This window comes from Protopterus annectens, chromosome 13.part0 (assembly GCF_019279795.1).
Source record: "Protopterus annectens isolate FY-2018-M chromosome 13.part0, PAN1.0, whole genome shotgun sequence".
NCBI lineage: Eukaryota > Metazoa > Chordata > Ceratodontiformes > Protopteridae > Protopterus > Protopterus annectens.
This window is the reverse complement of record NC_056747.1, coordinates 1,066,902,590-1,066,926,733: the sequence shown is the minus strand read 5'-3', so window position 1 is coordinate 1,066,926,733 and position 24,144 is coordinate 1,066,902,590.

Here is a 24,144-nt window from a genome sequence, read left to right as displayed (position 1 = left end):
TACCACATAGGTGGCAGTACACTAAACACTGAAAGTGTGATAAGAGACTTAGGAATACAGGTGGACAGTGGTCTCACCTTCAATAACCACATCGCCACAACAGTCAGGAAATCCTTCTATGTGGCACACCTCATCACTAAGGGCTTTTCATCCAGAAAAATGGAGGTCATTGTCCCACTGTACTCATCCCTCATTAGACCCATTATAGAATACAATGCCCCATTTGGTATGTACCTCTCAAGACATCTGCAACAACTGGAAAGACCGCAGAAATACCTCACTAAAAGAATCACAGGCCTAAAGCAGATGCCCTATGCTGACTGCCTTAAACAACTCCAGCTATACTCTGTCGCATATCGTCTACTCAGAGGCAATCTCTGCTTAACATACAAGGCCATGTCAAACCCAGAGCTGTTGAACATGCTACACTTAAAGAAATCCCAGTCCCTCAGAGCCACAAGCTCCAGGGATCTAAACCCTGGGCGTGCTGGAGGGATAGATTCATCACCCAAAGACTCCCTATGCTGTGGAACAAAATCCCGGTTTATGTGAGGCAGAGCACCTCGCTGGCCTTGTTCAAGAGGAATCTTGACCAATGGATGGGAGATCGCAGATACACCCCAGGGGTTACCTCAGTGTCACTGCTCGACAGAGGCACAGCTAAATAATGGGCATAGTTTCTCCAAACTAAAGGGGTGGCGTAAGCCACAAAACTATGGGCTAGGCTTATAAATGCCCTCGGGCAGATAGCCTAGTATGAACCTATGAACCTATGAACCTATGAAACCTTGTCACCACAATAAACAAAACATGCTGGAGGGATAGGTTCCTGACCCAGAGACTCTCCAGACTCTGGAATAGACTGTCCATACATGTCAAGCAGAGCACCTCTTTGGCCCTCTTCAAAAGGAACCTTGATGATTGGATTGGAGAAAGGAAATTCATCCCAGGGATCACATCAGTCGCCCTGCTAGACAGGGGCCAGGGAAATAAATAGTGTGGGAAGAAATAGCCTGGGAATTGTTATGGCTAGGATTGTATAGACCCTTAGGGCTGATAGCCTAGTACCAACCTATGAACTTATGTCTGTCATTATTTTCTAACTTCAGTCTTTCATGGTTTGCCACTAATTTGCTAGAAAAACACTATTTTTTTGAAAAACAGACCAAAATATGGGGCAAAAATCTGGACATTCTGCAAAAATGTGTACAGTTGAGAGGTATGCCAAGCATTGCTTTTTAATATCCATCTTCATAGCATACAGTCAATATTTGGAAGAAACATATGTTATGAAGGTAATCTGGATTGGTGCAAATTCCAGAACAGCAAGTTAAAACACCATCAAGATTATAAAGTACTGTTGTGCACAGAAGGACCATAGTCAATGTCATTGTGATCACATTAAGATCAAGCATGAAAAACAGAGAAATGTTTTGAAATACAGTCTAAGAAATGCAACAAAATTAATATTCAGATGACATACAACATTATCTGTTGTAGTTGTGCTCACTTTGTATATGCATATAAACATCTACATGATGTCAAAACTGTGAATACAAGTCATTCATAAATCTAAACCTCAAAAAATATATAGATTTGTCTTCTGGCATATTTGTTCAAATAATGTGTAGAAATGCTCCTTATGTTCGTCTAGATTCTTCTGGTTTTGTGATTGATTTTTGACTTCCATTTTTAATTATGTGACATTGTGAGAATTACACACATACCAACACACAGACACACATGCTTCTAAAAACATTGGCTGCTACCAAAAAATAGTGGTTCACTGCATGTTCATATATTTTTCTATATCATATAAAATTAGTTGTATATCTGAATTTCATTTTTTTACACTTTTGTTATGTGCGTGTGTGTGTATGTGTGTGTGTGTGTGTGTGTGTGTGTGTGTGTGTGTGTGTGTGTGTGTGTGTGTGTACACATGTATGCTAGTGTGTGTGCTTTTATAGAAGGGGTTAAAAAATCACCCTTGACATTCTAGTAAGAAAAAAATGTCCTTGTTCTGATTTTCTTCTAAATATTGCAGAAAAGTTGGAATAATGCAGAAATTTATGAAAGTCTGATACAACATAGCCCTGTTGATTCTCTGGAGATAGAGAGTCTGATTTCCATCAGTCTAGGTTATAAATACTAGTGCCCAATACATCATCTGGTAATGTTGTCTTCATACCATTGCACTGGCACTGGGCTTATAATAAGTAACTCTTGAGGAATTAGGAAGGCACAGTACAGGAATGTACATATTGCAGGTAAAAGATGCAACAAAGATATTGGAACACAGTACCTGTTGATTTAGATTGCCTTCTAATGTTGTTAATCTCACACATTACATTTGGATCCCGAAGCCATCTTCTGCTTCCATCCTTTCCTATGATATTAACATGCTGTTGAGGTTTTCTGCATATAAAGAAGAGGAAACAAAGACATTAATAGGCTTCTAGGAGCCTTTTCTCCAAGCAACAAATGGATTGGTAGAGCTGTATAGATGGAGGCAGCTTAGAATCAGCTATTTGGTTAACAAACACACACACACACACAGATATATATATATATATATATATATATATATATATATATATATATATATATATATATATATATATATATATATATATATATATATACATACATATATATATCAGAGAGAGACATGAATTAAACAGGAGATCGGATCTCAAAATGCATGTGCATTTCTGTGCAAATATTTCTTCTTTCCTTTGATTTGGCATTCTGAAATCTATTGGTTGTCTCCTGAATTTCAAATTGTTCATAAAAGCTAAAATGTTAACACTGCTACTACTAATATTATTATTATTGCTATTATTAATACTGACCTCTGCATCAGAAGGTACTGACACAGCTGTTTTTGGCACTCATTTTCCTCATTGTCTCTAAGAATGGCACCTGGGTTTATTGCAAGTTCTGCAGTTAATTTATTCCACTGTACAGCTTGAAGTGCTGCGGAGATAACTCACAGCATCTGTGTAATTATACTAGCTGGCCTTAGGGTTTATGAGCTCAATAAATGCAATGCAGGAAAAGATGTTTCCATACAAACAATATGTCTTAACTTGCACTTTGCTTGGATTGAATTACAATTAATCAAATGCAGAGATAGTGTGCGTGTGTGCGCACCATGTGTATGTGTGTGTGTGTGTGTGTGTGTGTGTGTGTGTGTGTGTGTGTGTGTGTGTGTGTGTGTGTGATAGAGAAAGATTGACAAAACAATTTACCACATGCAGTAAATGTAAAATGCTCATTCTACAAATGACCCTAATGGCATAGTTAACATAAGGTGGCCATTTGGCAGACTGAATTAAGTCACATAGCAGCATCACCTTTGCTGTGACTCTTGGAACACTTTCAGTTTCAGTAAGCAATTTTCTTTGTGCCCTTGTCAGGCAACTTCTACTGTCAGCATGTAAAGTGATCAATAATTTTTATATTCAGTTGCCACTGGTCCTCTTGGGATATCTGTTTTTCCGCTCTTCATATATATACAATAACCTTTATTGTTTGATTTGACCCTCTCTTTAGACTTAATAGCACAAGGACAAAATTGAAGTTCAGAAGCATTTTTTATAATCAGACATGCTAAGAAAAAAGAAGCCTATAAAACATATTTTATAGTACCAACAGCAGAACAAGTCAAATGGTTATTATAGAAATGGTCACTGACAGCCTATATTAGGTCTGCTTGTAAGAGCTGTCTTTACTGATAACAGACCTTCCACTAGTATGTCAATTTCTTGCGCTATGAAAGATAGCAGTATATCATCCCCAGACTCATCAAGGAAGGAAGATAAGAGAATGACTGACATAACAGCAGTGTGGCAAAAGTAAGTACATAATACTCATGGAGGATTTGAATCAGCTAGGAGCAGAGCATGAGATTCAAACCTGCAGAGTAGAGGTGGACGCAGGAGATGCTTAAACCATTGAGCACACGAGGGTTCTACCAACTGGTGCTTGACTGTACCAGAAAGGATATGTAGTTTTGGATATAAGCATAACTAAGGTAGAGAAAGGGGTGGATATCTAAATGGAGGCAATATTTGTCAACACTGATCATGTAACTAGGTGGTTTATAGCAGAAGGGAAGGGTATAAAGGCAGTTAAAGATGATGGTGCAGACTTGTAGGACAACAGATTATCCTCTACCCAGGAGAAAGTTAAATTTTGATTTAGAAGGCTGTGATCAAAATGAGAAGCTAAGCAAGCTATGAGAGTGTGTTCAATATAATCTACTCAGTGTTATGTATAAGAGTTTGTTGGACAGACAAAAAAAATGGAAAAAGTTGAAAAGGCCATTGTCACCTTATGTGAATGTGACGCTAGCAATTACGGTAATAGTTGAGAACAATACAAGGAGGTTAGTAGAAGGGCAAGAAAGATGGTGGGGGCATTAGTGGTGAAAGCTGAGATGGCACTAGCAGAATAGATCAGAAAGGAGAGCAAATGCTATTTTTAGACATACAGCAGACAGGCAGAAAAGAGGGACAGACCTGGCCAGTCTGAGTAAAGATGCTAAAGAAATTGCAAAAGGCTTAGAAAATGCATGGGGAGGTGCAATACATGGAAGGAGAGCGTGAAATGTGGAAAGAGCAGTAGATAGACATTAGCACAGAGAGACAGAGTGAGAGAGAGAGTAAGTGAGTTACAGATGAAACTGGCTGACTTTAGGAAGGATAAAACACAAGAACCAGACAAGCAGTAAAGTTCACAGGTATCTGACTAGTATGATGACAGATGCATAGCAAAGATGTTTCATAGTTCACCAATGGGCACAGAAGTACATGAGGACAACAGGACAGTACATGTTAGTACCCATGTACAAGAGGGAGCAGGAGAAATCTGGAGAAGTACAGGTCAATCAGTTCAAAAGCAGTGGCAGGGCAAGTTATGGAAAGTATCCTGATGGGAAGAAAGACAACAATCTGCAAAACAGCAGCAAACGTGCTTATGGAAGAATAAGCTACCAGCCAAACCTGAGCCATATATGACTGGGTTACTTCAGAAATGGACAAGAGAGTAGCAATATATATATGGATTCACTTTACATACGCAAGCAACAAGAATGCTGAAACGCTAAACAACGAGACTAAAATAGCAAAATCCTACAACGTCAAAAATTCAAATCATCAAACCTGATAATATTGTACTCCAGTCACTGAATCTATACACTGTCAAAAGTTTAGTATCCCTTTAAGAGAATCTACTGCATACCTTCAATAAAAAAAAAGCACTATATCAGATATTACTACTTCAAGACCAGATTCCTTCGGGCACCTATATAAAACACATCGTTCACAAATAGGTAAACCAGAACTGATAATATAATAATAATATAATATAACTAGAAAAACTATATAAATATCACTCTAAATTCAGCAATATAGTTGTCCGTTCAAAGACAACATAATCAACAAAACCATACCTCCTCAACATTTTTGCAGGGGGGCAAGGCCCCTGCAACCCCATACCCCCCCTGCAAATTATATATACCAACTCTGAGATCGCACTACTGTGGAAAAAAAGGTTAGATTTCCCAATCCACACTGTATTGCAATCTGCATTGACAAACATAGGGGAAGTTGTACATTGTGTCCTGCATGTGATGTCCATTCAACATATATAGTTCGATGTTCTGGCTTTCGGCTTAATGACCAGTCGACAATATGGACTTTCACTATTTTAGTCTCGATATTTAGCATTTCAACATTCTGGTTGTCCAAGCATGTAAAGTGAATCCATATATATATATATATATATATATATATATATATATATATATATATATATATATATATACACACACACACACACACATACACACACACACACACACACACACACATATATATATATATATATATAATATATATATATATATATATATATATATATATAGCTGGATCTAGGATGTTTGATCAAAAGATCACCGATAAAGCACTTTCACATAAGTATGCCTGTTGCCGGGGCCATACTACGGTGCGGATAAGGGAAAATGTCCTTTTCCCCACTGTAGTGCAGTCCTGGAGGGAGAATATTAAAGTAGGGGGTGTGGGGGGAACAGGGGGGCAAACCTCCCCTGCAGAAATGTAAATGTAGTGTTTTTTTTTTTATTATTAACACGCTTTAACGAAAGCGCTTTTTTTGATGAAAGTGCTTTCGTTAAAGTGTGTTTGGTGGTTATGGATTCAGACGTTTGATCTTTTGATCAAATGTCCTAGATCTATATATATATATATATATATATATATATATATATATATATAGTCTACCTAGACTTCCTCAAGGCTTTTAATCAGTGACACATAGGTAGGTCACAACCACAGTGTGGTTGAATGGTTGGACAAGAGGGTTTGGTAAGAAAGACAATGTCAAAAATAAGGAAATGCTGAGCAGAGTACCACAGGGGTCTGTTCTGGGTTCATTACCCCACTGTGTATTTGTATCCGATATATGTGAGGGAAAAGAGAATAGGATAGGTCTCTACACTGATAATATAATGTTATATCTGTAGAAAAACATGGAGGAAGAGGATATGGAAATGGGTCGACTGATGGAAGCTGAGGCTCAGTGCGGACAAATGCAACATACTGCGCATCTGGCCTAATAGCCCTAGTATAAATTATAATACCGGAAGTGGAACCGATGGCAAAAAGAACAGAAAAGTGACCTGCAGGTATTGCTTGTACCTGGGCTGGGTCATCAGGAGCAGGCTGAGACTGCAGTAGTAAAAGTAATGGTGAGGTGTATCTTTAAAAATATAGGCTCCAGAAGCAAATACATAATGCTTCCACAATGTAGAGCCTTGGGTAGACCACATCTTTTGTATTGTACACAGATCTGGAAAGCATGTGAGGAATGAGACAACAGCCCGTTGAATAAAGTCCAAAGAAAAGTGACAGGGAAGGTGCAAGGGAAGGAGGGAGAAGGATATGACCAGAAAACAGAGGAGATGGAGTTTTTCTTATAACAAACCGCAAAAGAAACATAAATTATTTAGGCGCTAATTCATGACAGGGAAATTTGAATGGGGTCATCCTGAAGAAAAAAAAAACTGAAAGAAGAAGCATCTGTTGATTGTAGGCCATCATTACTCCTTAGATCTCAAAACGTCCTTCTACACAGAGATGGCTGTACGTCAAATAACTATCTTCTATATGACTAAATGTAAGATGTATAGGATAGATTTCTTGGGATCACAGGAATTCTGATGCAAGTAAGTAGAAAAATCATCTGCATCTTATCAACAGCCACTGTCACAGCCTACTGCCCACTTCTGGAAGGGAAAAGCAGGCTGGGACTGGAATCAATGTATGTCCTCAAAATCATCAAAATGTGTCTTAAGGCTGTGAGGGTGTCACTCTGTTTTGCACATAAGGGCAATTAGTTTCATAGATAGGGTAAACATTTGGTAATCTATATCTATATCTATCCCCCAGATTCAGCAAGCCCTGCACAGTATGCAGGAACAGTGCAGGCGCTCCAGGAGGCAATATGTCCACTGTGCGATCAAGGAATAAACTGCAGGGACGTGCGCGAGCGCTCCTGCACTATTCCTGAATGTACAGAGCTCCTGTGTGCAAATTACCCCATTTGCAGGTAAAAACCATGCAAATGAAATTAATTTGCGATCCAGGAAGCTGGCAGCTGGCCGTGCAGGATTAGTGTAATCTGCAGAAATGTATTCAGTTAGTAACCGAGTACATTTCTGTAAACTACAAAACGGAGCCATGACAGTTCCAAATAAAGGATGTACATAACATGTAAAGCATGCCAATGGCCAAATATATGGCCAATGGCATGGACAACAGTTAAAAAAAAAACTTTTATTTTTGTAGCAGATTTTGGCTGTTTAAGTGTAGGGCAGTGGAGCCCAAACAGGATTGTGCCAAAAATATAAAAAATAACCTAAAATAAACATTCTAACCAAAATCACTATTTTGCCTTTATACTCAATGGCAGGCAGAAAACAACATGGCCAGAGACTAGTGGCTGCTAAGGGGGAAGGCTCAGTGTGGGACCTGTAACTATGCATTAGCAGGCAATCCTATGCAAATGAGGGGAATGATACTGAATCCCAGATTTCCCCTCAGTGCTAGTCAGCACCCAACAGTGTAAGTGCAGGAATAGCTTGGGGCAAGCCTAACAGTTAGCTGACATCATAGGGGTGTGTGTCAGGCATACTGTAAGCGTATCAGAGCCCTGTGGCTTGGGTTTACCCTTAGCTTAGCAAAGCTAAGCAAGGAGGCATGTCTGAGGCTGCCTAACAGTCTTTACATTGCCTAAATGGGTGTGCGTGCCACACACAGGATTTTAAAGGGAAAAAAAAGGAAACCGGGAAGTATCAGCTCTGGCCACATTTGAGCACTGTGTTTGTGCGGCACACCCCTGAGCTTAAACAGGAAGGCAATGGGAAGGGAATACAGCAGTAGGAAGGTAATCAAGGAGAAATAGCATAGCTGGCAGATGAAATGTATCAGAATCAGCCAATTACACAGGCAGCAGCCCAGGCCAGGCCAGAACACTACTATAAACTATGCAAACACCTTTCCCTCTGTTTTTTCCCACATACTCTACACTACCAGTGTATACAAGCGGGGAAGTTTTAACAAACAAAAACAACAAAATGATAGGGGCTGCAGCAGCTATCATACATCAACATGTGGAAGAGGCTGAGGGTGGTGAGGATGAGAATGCTGTTAACCAACCCACAGTGAGGAGATGGAGAAGAGTGTACAGACCCAGGGTAACCTACCAGGGGCTACATGAGCTGGAGATAGTGGAGGGCTATAAGGTAGACAGGGATTTTCTACAGCAAATTGTTGAGCTGTGCCAGCCATGCCTGACACACAGAACTAACAGAAGGGAACTCATCCCAGTGGATACCAAGGTATGTGTTGGCCTAAGAATACTAACCACAGGTACTTCCAAAGGCAAACTGGGGATATCATGGGGATCTCACAGGTATCATCATCCAGGGTACTCCAACAGTTCCTGGATGCTATGTCAGCACATGCCGGTGAGCATGTATATTTCCACAACACCCATAAGGCGTTGGCCAGCAATATGCATCTCTTCCACAAAATAGCAGAATACCCTGAGGTAGTGGGTGCTATAGGCTGCACGCACATGTGCATCAAAGCACCACCTGGTGAGCGGGGTAGGGTCTACATCAACCACAAGGGCTTCCCCTCCATCAACTGCCAGGTCATGTGCTATGCCCAGGGCATTATAATGAATGTCTGTGCTGGCTGCCATGGAAGCTATCACGATTCCCGCATCTGGCATCTGATGCAGCTGCATCAGAGATTTGCCAATGGCGTCATCCCTTATGGTCACCTAGTGGGAGATGCTGGTTATGCAATGGAGCAGTGGCTGATGACACCCATCAGAAATGCACACACACCTGAACAAGAACTCCATAATGAGGCACATGCACAGACCAGAATTATAATAGAGCATGTGTTTGGGATGCTCAAGTCATGGTTCCAGTGCCTGGATACACCTGGTGGAGCCTTGCAGTAGTCACCAGCTACATGTACTCAAATTGTCATCGTATGTGCCGTGCTATACAATATGATCCTGTGGAAACAGCTGCAGCAGGACAGCACGGAGCAAGGCCACACAGCCCCCTACGATTGCCAAGGTCTGTACAGCCAAAGAGTGACTCTGAGGAGGAACAACCTGAGCCTGCCCCAGTAGGCAGAAGGAGGCGTGCTCAGTATGCCCTTGACTTGGCAAAGAGGCAATGCATAGCACATACACTGACAGAGTAGGGACCCAGGGAATGAAACCTCTCTCTGACTCACACATGCAGTAAAAGGGATACCAAACATGACACTACCTGTGCTGAACCATGTATCGGGAGTGTACTATGTACATCTGACATAGGCAGCCCTCCAGCACCATCCTCAATACTGGCACAGCCACAAGTTAAGTCACTCTTTTTACCAGTTGCTGAATGGAGTAGTATGTGTTGTTACTTCTATCTATGGTATGGATGTGAGCATGCAAGAGAATCGGGTGGCTGAATGGGATGCCAGCAGATAGTAGACACCTACAGTGGCAGCATGAGATCTGTAACAAATACTGGTGTCACCATAATAGCCGGTACTACACATGGTGACAAAACCCACTGCAGAAGATGTGCTGGGCCACATGTGTGTCCATATGACACACACATGCCAGCCAGGGAGGCTCACATACACAACAACAGTCTCAGCCAGCAGGACAGGTATAGACAAACACAAACAAAGGCTGTGCTAATGCCTCTGAATGATGGCTATGGGTAACCTCCCCCTGGCCTACACAGACAGACTACATCAGGTAAGGCAGTGGGATGTTAGTTCTGAAGATTAAGAAGTCAGAAACTGATATGAAGGTCAATCAAACCTAAGACCTGTAGTACACTGATATGCCTCTAGTCAGCATGATAGGTTAGAATGCAGAATGAAATGGAGTACCTGACATACCAGTACAGTCATAGCAAATATGTACAAGTGTCAGGTGTGCCCTCCCAATCCTATGTAGAAATGTAGTAACAGTCTGGTATGCCCCTCAATATGATGTAGACACATAATAACAGTCAGGTGTGCCCCCCCCAATCCTATGTAGAAATGTAGTAACATGTATGTGTAGGTATAGTACCAGTGGAGCACAGCTTACCTGAGGTGGCCAAGGTAGCAAAATAGATTGTAGCAGTTGTACAATATGCAGGTATGCGTGTGTTAGGTTTGTGTGTGTTTCATATTGTGTGAGAGCGGTCAGTATGTATGCATGGTGAGGTTAGTCCTGTTGGCCATTGCCCAGTACTGCTGATGACAGGACCAAGTACTCACAGCTGCAGTGCCAAACACAATGCTCCCCGGTATAACACATTCTAGCAGTAAGCCATTGTAAATGTATGGAGGTAATATGTGTCACCATCTGAAAGATGGACATGGCATGACTGTTGGGCCAGATATACAAGCAGTATACAGGGGAAAGTACCCTAGACAGATAGTGTATAATGTGCAACAATTAAATGGACACACCCTTAGAATTGTACATACAGGTTTTCAGTGCATTATCTGGGCTTGTAGTAGGGAATACCGATGTCGTCTGGCCAAACACTTGCTGATCTCAAAGGTCATAGGAGTGATGTATTGAGAAACAGCTGATGTCCCTGCACAAGCCACCATAAGTGGAATACCCAATGCATATCTGTGAGTCAGATGCATATAGTGCCCATAGCACACATGCACCCAGCTCACCCAACCACCACCCACAGGTACCTCTCCGGTCTTATCCCTGCTGTTGGGAATGGGTACAATGTGACCCCCACCTGTGTATGGCAATAGTGAAAGAATGTAGCATGCAGTGCAGGGGTCCCATGCAGGTGTGTCCCTAGCTGTAAGTAGCACCCTGCCAGCATCCACACCACTTGATTAATACTGACAGAAAGGATTGGCATGAAAACCTAGCACACCTACCCTGTCATCCCAGGAGAATATACTGTATGTCAGTCTGGGACTGTAGGACTGACAGAATGCAATGGCTTGCTACAGCTGGCCTGCATCACTACCAAATAGCCTACAGTCCTCTGCCAAAGGCCTGTGTCTCACCCGTATTGCCAATGTATGTTATGTCATGGACTCAGAAATAATATAACACAGTCCACAGAACCCATATGAAAGGCCATGTGGGCAAACCACAGTAACATGTCCATCATGTCCCACTGCATGAACTGTGGGCCAACACCAATACACTGCTGTGATGAGGTGATAACTATAGGGAAAGTATCAGAGAATGTTTGCATAATGTATGGAAAAAGATAGAATAATGGGGGTGGGGGGTGGGAGCATGGGCAGCATGGAATGTGTGAAGTCCAAAACACAGCCATGTGCACATACTATCCCTAGCTGCAAACACAAGAATGGGTGGCTACAAACGTGCTCATAAACCACAATAGGGGTAATGTCCTGACTTATGACCCCTGCTTCTGGGTAACCTGTGTGAATCTGTACAGCTGTGAGATATTTCCACAGCAAGATAAAGCCATACTGTCACATCTTTGGATGTACAAGTATGGGATCCTCTGCCACCACTGTACCAAGGTGCTGAACCAGTTACATAGACCCAGCAGCAAGTGTCTGCAGCTCCCCCTCCAGAATGGCATTAGTTTGCAGGAATATGTAGGCATTTGACCACAATACTGGACACATCTGCATTCACCCATTGTTCCCCAGGACATCACTGTGAGCAAAAATTTTTACCTGACAGTACTTGATGACATAAAACATCACAATGTATAACAGTACACGTCTGAATATCTCTAAAACCAGGACCATGTAGCAGAAGTAGCACAGAGACAATTACCTACAGTACCCACTATCCCTTTCCCAATTTGACCCCATATTGTCAACTGATCTACAGATATCCTGCAGAAACAGTTTGCTAGCTGAAGGTGTAGAACAAAAAAGTCTGCACTGGAGTACAATCTACCTGGAATGGATCCACACATTCAATACAGAAAGGCATACTGGGCATGCTCCCACACTTAGAGAAATGATGGCAATGTCAGACAACAAAATGCTGAAAGGTCATACTGGGCATACTCACACACTTAAAGAAATGAAGCCCATGTCTGGCAACAACAGTGGACCATGCATATCTGACATTTGCAGATGTTAGTGCATGCACTCCTCAGTATGCACCAGTCATGCTTTGCACACACATTGGATAGGAATACACACATATATCCAAGGACAACACACTATAATGTGCCAAAAGTATACATACATAGATGTGTGGGAGAGAGTGATAGTGACAAAGAGCCTTCCATCATGAGGCCTGTCCCACCCAGAACACAGCCAAATGGCTACAACCACATGATGTGTAAATGTCACTCACCACAGAAATTAGCCTCTAGAATCCCTCAGCAATACAGACTCTGTGGTGCTAGTGCTAACTGTGCAACATGACTGTACAAGACAGTAGTCTTCTAGCAGTTGTATACATGTACCTGTGGAATATAAGCCTGTGTGTGCCTGAGTGTGGTGTGTCTACCTCTAGATGAATGGGTTATGGCCCATGCACACACACTGCCCTACCCATTGCCCTACTATGGCAAGCCTGCTGATGTCAGTCACTTTGAAATACACCTTTGGGGAAAGGATAGCCCAGTAATCTCTGGTATGTCCTATAACTGCGTAAGTCTGCAGTGTGATAAACTAGCTAGGTAGGAGTTCTAAACTCAGCTGTGGCAAGTGTGTGTCTGTGTGTGTATTTGTATGTAAAGGGATCAATGTTTTTTAGGCTAGTCACATTCACATTTCAAATGTCCTACTTTGGCAAGCCTGCTGATGTCAGCCACTTTGAAATACACCTTTGTGGAAGAAGTAGCCCAATAATCTATGTGGGCCATCCTATAACTGCATAATGCTGCAGTGGGATAAACTAACTAGGTAGAAGTTCTAATCCCAGATGTGGCAACTGTGTGTGTGTGTCTGTGTGTGTATTTATCTGTATAGGGATCAATGCTTTTTAGGCTTGTCACACTCACTATAATTCAAATGCCATACTTTGGCAAGCCTGCTGATGTCAGTCACTTTGAAATACACCTTTGGGGAAGAAGTAGCCCAATAATCTCTGTGGCACATCCTCTAACTGTGTAATGCTGTAGTGTGACAAACTAGTTAAGTAGGAGTTCTAATCCTAGATGTGGAAACTGTGTGTATGTGTTTGTCTGTGTAGGGATCAATTCTTTTTAGGCTAGTCACAGTCACTATAATTCAATTGCCCTACTTTGGCAAGCTTGCTGATGTCAGACACTTTGAAATACAACTTTGGGGAAAGAATAGCCCAATAATTTCTGTGGACCATCCTATAACTCCGTGATGTTGTAGTGTGATAAACTAGTTAGATAGGAGTTCTAATCCTAGATGTGGCATTTGTGTGTGTATTTGCCTGTGTAGGGATCAATCCTTTTTTAGGTTAGTCACACTTATTACAATTCAAATGCCCCACTTTGGCAAGCCTGCTGATGTCAGTCACTTTGAAATACACATTTGGGTAAGAAGTAGCCCAGTAATCTCTGTGGCCCATCCTATAAATGTGTAATGATGTAGTGTAATGAAGTAGTTAAGTAGGAGTTCTAATCCCAGATGTGCCAACTATGTGTATGTGTTTCTCTGTGTAGGGATCAATTATTTTTAGGCTAGTCACACTCACTACAATTTAAATGCCCTACTTTGGCAAGCCTGCTGATGTCATTCACTTTGAAATACACCTTTGGGGAAAGAGTAGCCCAGTAATCTCTGTGGTGTGTCCTATAACTGCATAATGCTGTAGTGTAATAAAGTAGTTAAGTATGAGTTCTAATCCCAGATGTGCCAACAGTGTGTATGTGTTTGTCTGTGTAAATAGCAATGCTTTTTAGGCTAGTCACACTCACTACAATTCAAATGCCCTACTTTGACAAGCCTGCTGATGTCATTCACTTTGAAATACACCTTTGGGAAAGGAGTATCCCAGTATTCTCTGTGATGTGTCTTATAACTGCATAATACTGTAGTGTGATAAACTAGTTAGGTAGGAGTTCTATTCCCAGACATGGCAAGTGTGTTTATCTACGTAGGGAGCAATGATTTTAGGCCATTCACAGTCAATACAGCCTCCATTGCCCTTCTTTAGCAAGCCTGCTGAAGTCATTCATTTTGAAATACACTTTCGGGGAGGGAATAGTATAGTAATTTCTGTGGTGCGTCCTATAACAGCATAATGCTGTAGTGTGATATAGTAGTTCAGTAGGGGTTCTATTCTAAGACATGGCAAGTGTGGATGTTTCTTTGTCTGTGTAGGGAGCAATGCTTTTGAGGCCATTCACAGTCAATACAACCTCCAGTGCCCTTCTTTGGCAAGCCTGCTGATGTCAGTCCCAGTGAAATGCACCTTGGGGAAAGAGTAGTCCAGTAATCTCCATGGTGCATACTATAACAGCATAATGCTGTAGTGTGATATAGTAGTTCAGTAGGAGTTCTATTCTGAGACATAGCAAGTGTGGATGTTTGTCTGTGTAGGGAGCAATACTTCTGAGGCCGTTCACAGTCACTACAACCTCCATTGCCCTTCTTTGGCAAGCCTGCTGATGTCATTCACCTTGAAATACACCTTTGGGGAAGGAGTAGTCCAATAATATTCATGGTGTGTCCTATAACCGCATAATGCTGTAGTATGATTAACTTGTTAGGTAGGAGTTCTAATCCCCGACATGGCAAATGTGTGTGTATGTGTGTGTTTGTCATTCGTATCCTGTGTGTAACAACTGGACTCATTGTGGAGCAGGTTTTGCAAATTTCTTATATGATGGGCCTATTATATGTCGCAATGTCCACCTTATAAGAATAACAGATGTCAAATAGCCAAGAGGCTGGGTTGCCAATCCATACCCCTACATGTGACAGCAAGGAGTGATGAACAAATTAAGCAACCCTTTTATTACCCAGAGAACACTCTCCACCCATGTCTCATACACAAACACACTTGCCTAGGCAACAACCACTTTGTTGGTAGTACCCTGCGTATTGCCCACAGATAGTAACTATGGTGTGATTGCAATGGACTACAGAGGGCATGTCACCCTGTCCCATCACTACAATAGGCACATAATTGCAGACAGTGTGCCTTCACTATGTTCCCCATTGGACACCTGCAACAATTGTGGTCCCATCAAATGTGACCCACAAAGGACATACCATGCCTTAAACACATGTACTGTATGGACAGATGCAACTGGCAACAGGGGAATACCTGTATCATGCTATCAGTGTAAGTACAGGGTCAAGCTGGTGTCCATTACTAGTTCCCACAACATGAGGCCAGGACTGGCACATCTGATGATAATAATCTGTGTACACACAACATGAGCCAGACAACCCAGGTACAGTTCCACATGTCACTGAACATGCATGTGGGATGTGTGCACATCCCAGACACTGTCCATGTCATGGACTATAGACCACATACATGGCAAGCATTGCACAGCACTGGCCACACACAATAGTAACCCAGGTGACTGGATGGTGAATACAATACCCACCTGTGTGGACCAATCCAGACACTACACCCCTGAGCCACACTGCAGACCATTGTCATGTAGCCTGATGCCAAGGTATACTCTTCCCTAGCCTTGTACAGCCTTCTGGCACAGTCAAAAACTACACACCTGTGAAGCAATGCACCCATGCATGTCAGTACTGGCACCCTGCATCTGTATGTATAGAGTATGATGCTTTCGACCACATTCACACTCATTACAACTTCCATTGGCCTACTGAAGCATGCTGTCTGATGTTAGACACCTTAACATTCCCTTTTCCCATATATCATCTGGATAATCCCTGTGGTGCATGTGATACCTGCGCATTACTGTATTGTGGCAAACTAGCTAGTTAGGAAGTCTATTCCTGACTCTGCCAACTGTATAAATGTGTGTGAGTCCCTGCAGTGCACTATTGTGTCATGCTGACACACCCTCCCCACCTTCAGCCTTTTTGCAGATGCTTGCCAAGTATGGCCTACACATGTGTTTCAGTTTGTGGTGTCCCATACACTGAACACCACATGTAACAACCTAGTACCAGCTAATAATGTGGACCACAGTACTATGTTATGCCATAGTGTAGATCTGTAATAGTTGCCATTGTAATACTGGTATATACACTGTTGTTGCACTGTATAAGCGTGATGTTTCACACATGTCCCTACTCTAGGCCATGTGTCCCACCATTATGTTCATCCCTGTGGATATATTTCACAATGAAAGGATGTTAGTTATCTTGTAGGTGTCAGCCATACCCTTCAGATACCCCATCATGATATAACAGCAACAATACGTGAATATGTACGGCATGCATTATGGGTAGGTGTGATAGATGTGTGCATGGAATATACCATAGCCATTACATGCCCAGTGTATTGGCAAGCATGAACATAAACCATACTCACCAACTACAGGCTGCTCTTGGTGGTATACCAGAGGGACATACATAAGTGTGTGAGAGATGTGATGTCAGTGGCCAGAGCTGTGGCATTGCTACAGGTGGGTGCAACATTACAGTACATCAACAGTACAAGTCCACAATACTACCACTTATGCACATCTGTTTATTACTACTACGCAGCAACAGACTATTTATGTGACATCTCACATATGCGTGATCTATCTGTACAGATGCGGATGCATACACAACAGTGGTCTACTGATATGACCTGTGGCCATACCTGCACATTCCTCTGCCACTGTGTGAGTAGCACGCACCTCCACAATGGTCTCTGCTAGTTGTTGGGTGTGCGAGCAGGCAGGTGCCACTAGGCTGGCAAGGAGCTCTTCAATACGTGTTGGGGGGATGGATGGCATGGCCCCCCCCATTGCGAGGCAATCCCCCTGGACTGCATCAGCACGCTGATGGGCATTGCGAAACAGATCAGTACAATGATGCCGGACCTGCTCATAACTGCGGTTATGCAGGCCGACATCATTGACCATGTGGACTGGATCATTCCACCGGGCGGTCCGCTCCTGCTGCTCATGGGCCGTCCTGCCAAAAAGAACCAGATAGTGCTGTATAATGCGGTTCAAGATTACCTAATTTTTCCACCACTGAATACCCTGTTAAATGGCTGTGGGACATCTTGCCTGAAATACTAAACCAAGTATTATCTCCGTTGTAACTGTCTGTAATAAAAGAAACGTTTGTGGTTAATCCGATATTCCTGGTATTTTTTCTAGCCCCTGTGGGCTTGAATTGCTGGAGTTCAAAGATGGAAACAAGTCTGAGCAACTTAAACAGCAAGGTTACCATAGTTCTTAATACACATCTCTGTCATCTCCCCCACCATATCAGTGACAACAAACTGTTCACACAACTCAATAGGCATGGCTACAGCTTACCTACCATTGGGACATATATTGTATTGTACCACACTTTGTACTATGTTTTTGCAGCCATGTTCCCTGTGTGCTTGCCTGTTATGGACTATTTCACCTGCATGCCATTGTCAAAGCCACTATGATTCCATATATGCACATGGTATGCTTGCTATGTGATTGTGGCACATCTGTCATTCTGTGTTATTGGGGATATCTATTAATGCTGTTGGACATGTTCTGGGATTGTGTGGACTATTACTACCCACATATGTTCTATAACAGTAACACAATAGTATGTTTAGGGAATAGTTGCTAGCAGAACCACCTCTCCCACCTCATCTGGCCATGTTACCAGGCCACATCACATGTGGGACCCACCCTGGGGCATCCTCATCTACTGGTCCACCACTAGCTTCAGGTGGAACCACTTCAGGGGATGTTGTTCCCCCTGGGGGCACACACAGCCATGATCCTGTCACCTGAGGTCAGATCCAGGGTCTGTTCCATGGGGGGGGTCCACAGAAACTTGTAGGATATGCTACAGCACCTTGAGGCACCCAGTACACAATCACAGGGTCCACATGCTTCTCCTGCTCAGCCTACAGGCCAGGCACCTTCAGGGCTGTGGAAATGCTGTTGTGACTAGCAATATTTGGGGGACTTGTTCCCATTGTTTCCATATGGGGGCTCATGGGACTTCCACATTGCAGACTGCTCACACCATTCAGGGTGTTTACCTACCACATGAGTCATATACCACCCCTGTAGGCTGTCCTCTAAATCTACCAACCCGAACCACCTCCACAAATTTACCTTCAAAGACAAGGGCAATGTGGTCTCAACAAAGGGTTCACATGTGACATACCCATCCATGTTGCACACACTTACAGCTGTATATATTTGTGTGTGTTGCTATGTGTGATGTTCCATCACACATAGCATGCAGCACTGTGGTGGTAATATAGGGGACATGTATTTACATACATGTGTGTGTGTGTGTTTGTATATATGTAGACATACACACACACACACACATATATATATATATATATATATAAGGGTCTACTTCTATTCGCTGACAGCCCATTTCACTGAAACCCATTTGGTCGACAGCTCATTTCATTGACAAAAGTAATCAAGGCAAAAACCTGGGTTTTGCCCCCCTCCCCACTGTTGTGCGACTGTGGAGTTGTTATATATAGTTGGGGGTGGGGCACAGCCCCCACATTATTGGGGGGTGCAGCCCCCCACCTAGAATGTTTGTCGATGAAATGAGCTGTCGACCAAATGGGTTTCAGTGAAATGGGCTGTCAGCGAATAGAAGTAGACCCATATATGTATATATATATGTGTGTGTGTGTGTGTGTGTGTGTGTGTGTGTGTGTGTGTGTGTGTGTGTGTGTGTGTGTGTGTAGATATATTTTATGTTGTATATATGTGTTTATATATATATATATGTCTACATATGGGTATCTGTATTTTTGTAGTCATGTGTGTGTGTGTGTGTGTGTGTGTGTGTGTGTGTGTGTGTGTGTGTGTGTGTGTGTGTGTGTGTGTGTGTGTACACATATACATACCTATATATTAGGTTCAGACATCTGGTTCACAATCTCTAACTCTCCTTCCTGCACAGCTGCACTGTTCTGCCTTGCTACAGCACAGACAGGTGCCACATATGGACACAGCCTGACATTAGGTGGGGTATATAAAGGGCCAGATTGCAGGTAAGCCTATTACACACCTATGGCATTTCAGCATGCTACAATACATGTTAACCTGAGTGTCCTGCAAGAGGTGGGCTCTGGAACCCACGTGTCCATCATTATAGCATTACTTCCAACACCAGCTATTGGTTACAGTGATATACATCCTTTCCATTACACAACACACACTATGTTGGCTTACATCTTGTCAGTCAGTGGTGCGCTGCACAGTTGATGGGTATGGCCCACTACCCACAGGGACAGACTCTATTGTCCATAGCAGTTGTTCAGCTGAACATCATTACAACAGCAACACCTGATGGCACACATATATCATTCACATAATCTATCCCAGTATTATGGACCAAGTACTACAGTCAATTATATGCATATATACTTCACATTCCTGTTGTGGGAATGAGGTCTGTTGTGGATGGTTTCCTTGTAGGAGTTTTTTTTTCTCCTTAGCTATGGCCTTAGCCTGATTCCTTTGTTTTTGTTTTTGTTTTGTTTTTGTTTTTAGTTTTGGTTGTGGATCTGGTTTCTCTTTCTCTCTCTCTCACTCTCTCTCTCTCTGTCTTTCTCTCCATCTCTCTCTCTCTCTCTCTCTCTCTCTCTCCAATAAATGGATTGAGCTGCTTGGAATAGATTGCAGCATGGCTTTTGTAGGTGATGCACATGATCAAATGATGGCTTCTGCACCAGTCAGTGTCCTCCACTTGCTACCTGCATGCAGCATGCTGTAAAGTACTTCCAATTACCACTGTCATGGAAACCCACTACTATAAATCCCTACATCATGTGGGCGTGGTCCCTTTACCTTTCCTGTATGGTGGACATCTTTCCTGTGTGGGGACAGCAGTGTTTCAGATAGCAGGTAGCAATACCTCTTACAAGAGAACTTGCACTCTCAGGCCAGTTACATATTTGTATGAGGTTCCAGAACTACAAACAGAGTGTGAGTAGTGTTGTTGTATGCATTATATAGCGCCATTGTTACAGAGTTTGTGTACATACTAGTTTAACATGGACAATGCAGTCTGCCTGCACAGCTGTGGGCCTATCTACTTGATGGCCAGAGGTATGCTTGTTACGTTTTGTCTGTCCACCACACAGGTCTTGTGTCAGATATATCACTGGCAGTGTGTCTGAGTGCTATCAGTACATGGCTACATCCCTTTGTGTTTCTGACTTCATATTCCTGACTAAGGGTATGTTGCAGACTATTCTGTAACACCAGCAGCTTGCTTAGTGTATGACAACACTATTTCACATATGGGCCTGTGTTCTGGCCTCTGTCCTCCACCTACATACCAGGCTTTGTCCATATGACATGCTGTCAGGGGTTGTTATGTAGTGGTCTGTAATTATGTCATGCTGCCATTCCTCCCATCATTCCACTGCTGTTGTGGCCCCCACACATATTGTGGGGTTGGGTCCATATATGTGTGGGCCTCATCTGTGCAAAAAATGTGTGCCCTTCTGCTGTCCAGAGGTCATTGTATGTAACAGTGGTATATGCCCCTGTATGTCAGTGTATGGGGGGTGCACCATAACTAACCTAGGCTGTTACAACATGTGGGGGATATCAGGCGTAACCTGCCTTATGGTATCAGGATGTACATTACCATATAATTCACCTTGGGAAAATGCAGGCCTACTGCTTCCTGCCATACAAACTGTTTTGTTTGTCAGCGTGATTGTAATGGTTTCAATTATGTCTTGTTATGTAACAGATGAATCCCATTGTGTCAACTGAAATCTTTTCCTCATAGGGATTGCATACAGAGTGTAGATAGAGGCTGCTGGACTATACATCTGCATTACTTACTGTTGATAGATTGTTATCCTGTGGCCCAGTCTGTCTTTACTGTCGTACTACTTGAAGGCCTTGAACTGGACAGCAACATATGTTATGCTTTCCGGAATACTGTATTAATTGATCTGTTTGAGAGTTGCATTAGTCTGTTTATATGTATTCCAAAGTCTAAATAACTATATGACATGGCATATACAACTGTGATAGTACACAAATAAAGTTTTCTCATGTATGCAAACCTGTGTGTGGTGTTATATCCTTTGACCTCTCTGTGGGTATATGTTTCAGGCAACAATTGTCTTTTGTATGGGTGACTCATACAGAGTCCATTTGGTAAAGTGGCAACTGTAGAAATGCTGGCTGTTCCATATGGTGTTCACCCTCTAAATATTTATCTTCCTATATATATATATATCTGTGTGTGTGTATGTGTAGTTACATATCTATATATATATATATATATATATATATATATATATATATATATTTTTTTTTTTTTTTTTTATTTTTACATTTGTCGACCGGGCTAGTCTAACTGCATATATATCCATTTTCAGTAGAGGCCCGGGGAGAAAAGCTCCAGGGAAAAAACATACAATTAATAGAGAATGACATAAAAACATTTTTATACAACAATATTTATACAAACAATTAATAGAGAATAGTATAAAAGCAGTTTTATACAGCAATAATTATATGATTAAGGCAGTTTTATACTGCAACAAATTTAGCCTAAACATGTAAGCTAAAGAAATTGTAAAATAATATAAAAAATAGTAGTATGTAAATACTGGAAGCAAGTCTTAGAAGGGTGTACTAGTAACACTTATTTCTATATGAGAGAAAAGGATATAGAAGTAATCTAAGAAGGTTGTAATAGGAGAAAGGTAAAAGATTAGAGTCAAGAGAATGTTAGTCATGGTTAGAACATGGGCATAACCAGTGATTATTGAAATATAGCTTTAGATTTCTTTTAAAAAGTGGGAGAGAGGTCAGAGATGTAAGGTCGGGTGGTAATTGATTCCATACTTTTCCGACAGAGTTAGAGAACAAGGAATCACCTGCTAAGTTTTTAGATTTAGTAACGTGCATAAGCATTTTGTTAGAGGAGCATAAATTTTTGAGATTGCTGTATGGTATAATGAAGCTAGAGAGTGTGGGAGTATTATGGGGTTGATAAAGGGCCTTGTATGTTATTGTAAGTTGCAGAAATTGTATCTGATTAAGAAATTCTAACCAGCCTAGTTGTTTCAGATTAAGACAGTGATGAGTTCTAAAAGAGGAGCTTGTAGCGAACCTGGCAATGTTATTATAGGATATAGCTAGTTTGTGAAGGTTCTTTTTAGAGAGGTTAGTGTAAATGGGAGAGGCATAAAGAAGAGTTGAGAGTAAATGAGTTCTAGCTATAGTGGACCTGGCCAGTGGTGTAAGAAAAGGTTTAATTCTGTAGAGGTATCCTAATTTATGGTTAACTGATTTTACTGTGGCATTAATGTGGGTATCAAAGTTGAGATTGTTGTCAATTGTGATTCCTAAGAGTTTAGTGGTTAGATCAGGAGAAATAAGGGTGCCATTATTTGATGTGATACTGAAGTGTACAGGGGTAGTCTTTTGGGTTGGTGTAAAGAGTAAAAGTCTAGTTTTTTGGGGGTTTAGTAGGAGGCAGCGGTCACTTTTTGTGTATGAGCCTGAAGTTCAGCTTGAGAGGTGGCTGCACAGACTATAGTAGAGTCATCTGCATATTGAATACATGTGGAGAGAGGGATGGCTAAGTGGAGGTCATTGATGTAGATGGAAAACAAGAGAGGGCCTAAAATGGATCCTTGTGGAACACCTAATGTAATGGGCAGAAGGTTTGATAGTCTATTTTGCCAGAGTACAGCCTGCTGTCTGTTATCTAGATAGGATGTGAATCAGTTCATTGAAAGTGGATTCAGTGAGTAGGACTTTAGGATGTGAAGAAGGATTTGGTGATTAACCATGTCAAAAGCTTTTGATAAATCAACAAAGACTGCTGAGGAGAGGATATTTTTGTTGCGGTTCTCAGTGATACAGTTCGTGAAGGAAAGCAAGGCAGAAGAGGTACTATGGAAAGGTCTAAATCCATGTTGACAGTTAGCTAGTAGGTTGTGATGGAGAAGATGGTTCATTAGCTGTTTGTGGACACACTTTTCCATTACTTTTGCAAGTGGAGAGAGCAGTGCTATAGGATGATAGTTGGACATGTTGTTGGAGATACCACCTTTGTGTAATGGGATAATATGAGAAATTTTCCAGATGGATGAGATAATACCTTTGTTTATGGTTCGATTTATCAATATGGAGATGGGATAAGCTATGGCTTTAGATGCTATTTGCAGGAATTCAGCTGGGAGTTTATCAGCAGAGGGGGTTGTTGCTTTTAGCTTTTGGAGAAAGGATCAAATATATGATGTTGGTACTGGTTCTAACTTGAATACTGGGGGTGACTTGGAGGTGGAAGTTTGTAGTTTTGAGATATTGGGGGATAGTTGGCTAGCCAGAGTTTGGATAGTATTGGAAAAGAAAGAGTTAAAGGCATTTGCTGTTTCAGTTGAGTTTTCAGGATTAGCACCTGAGGGGTTGGGGGTAATAGTTGCACCTGGATAAAGAATTTTATTAATAGTAGACCAAAACTTCTGAGGTTCCTTGAGGGAGGATTG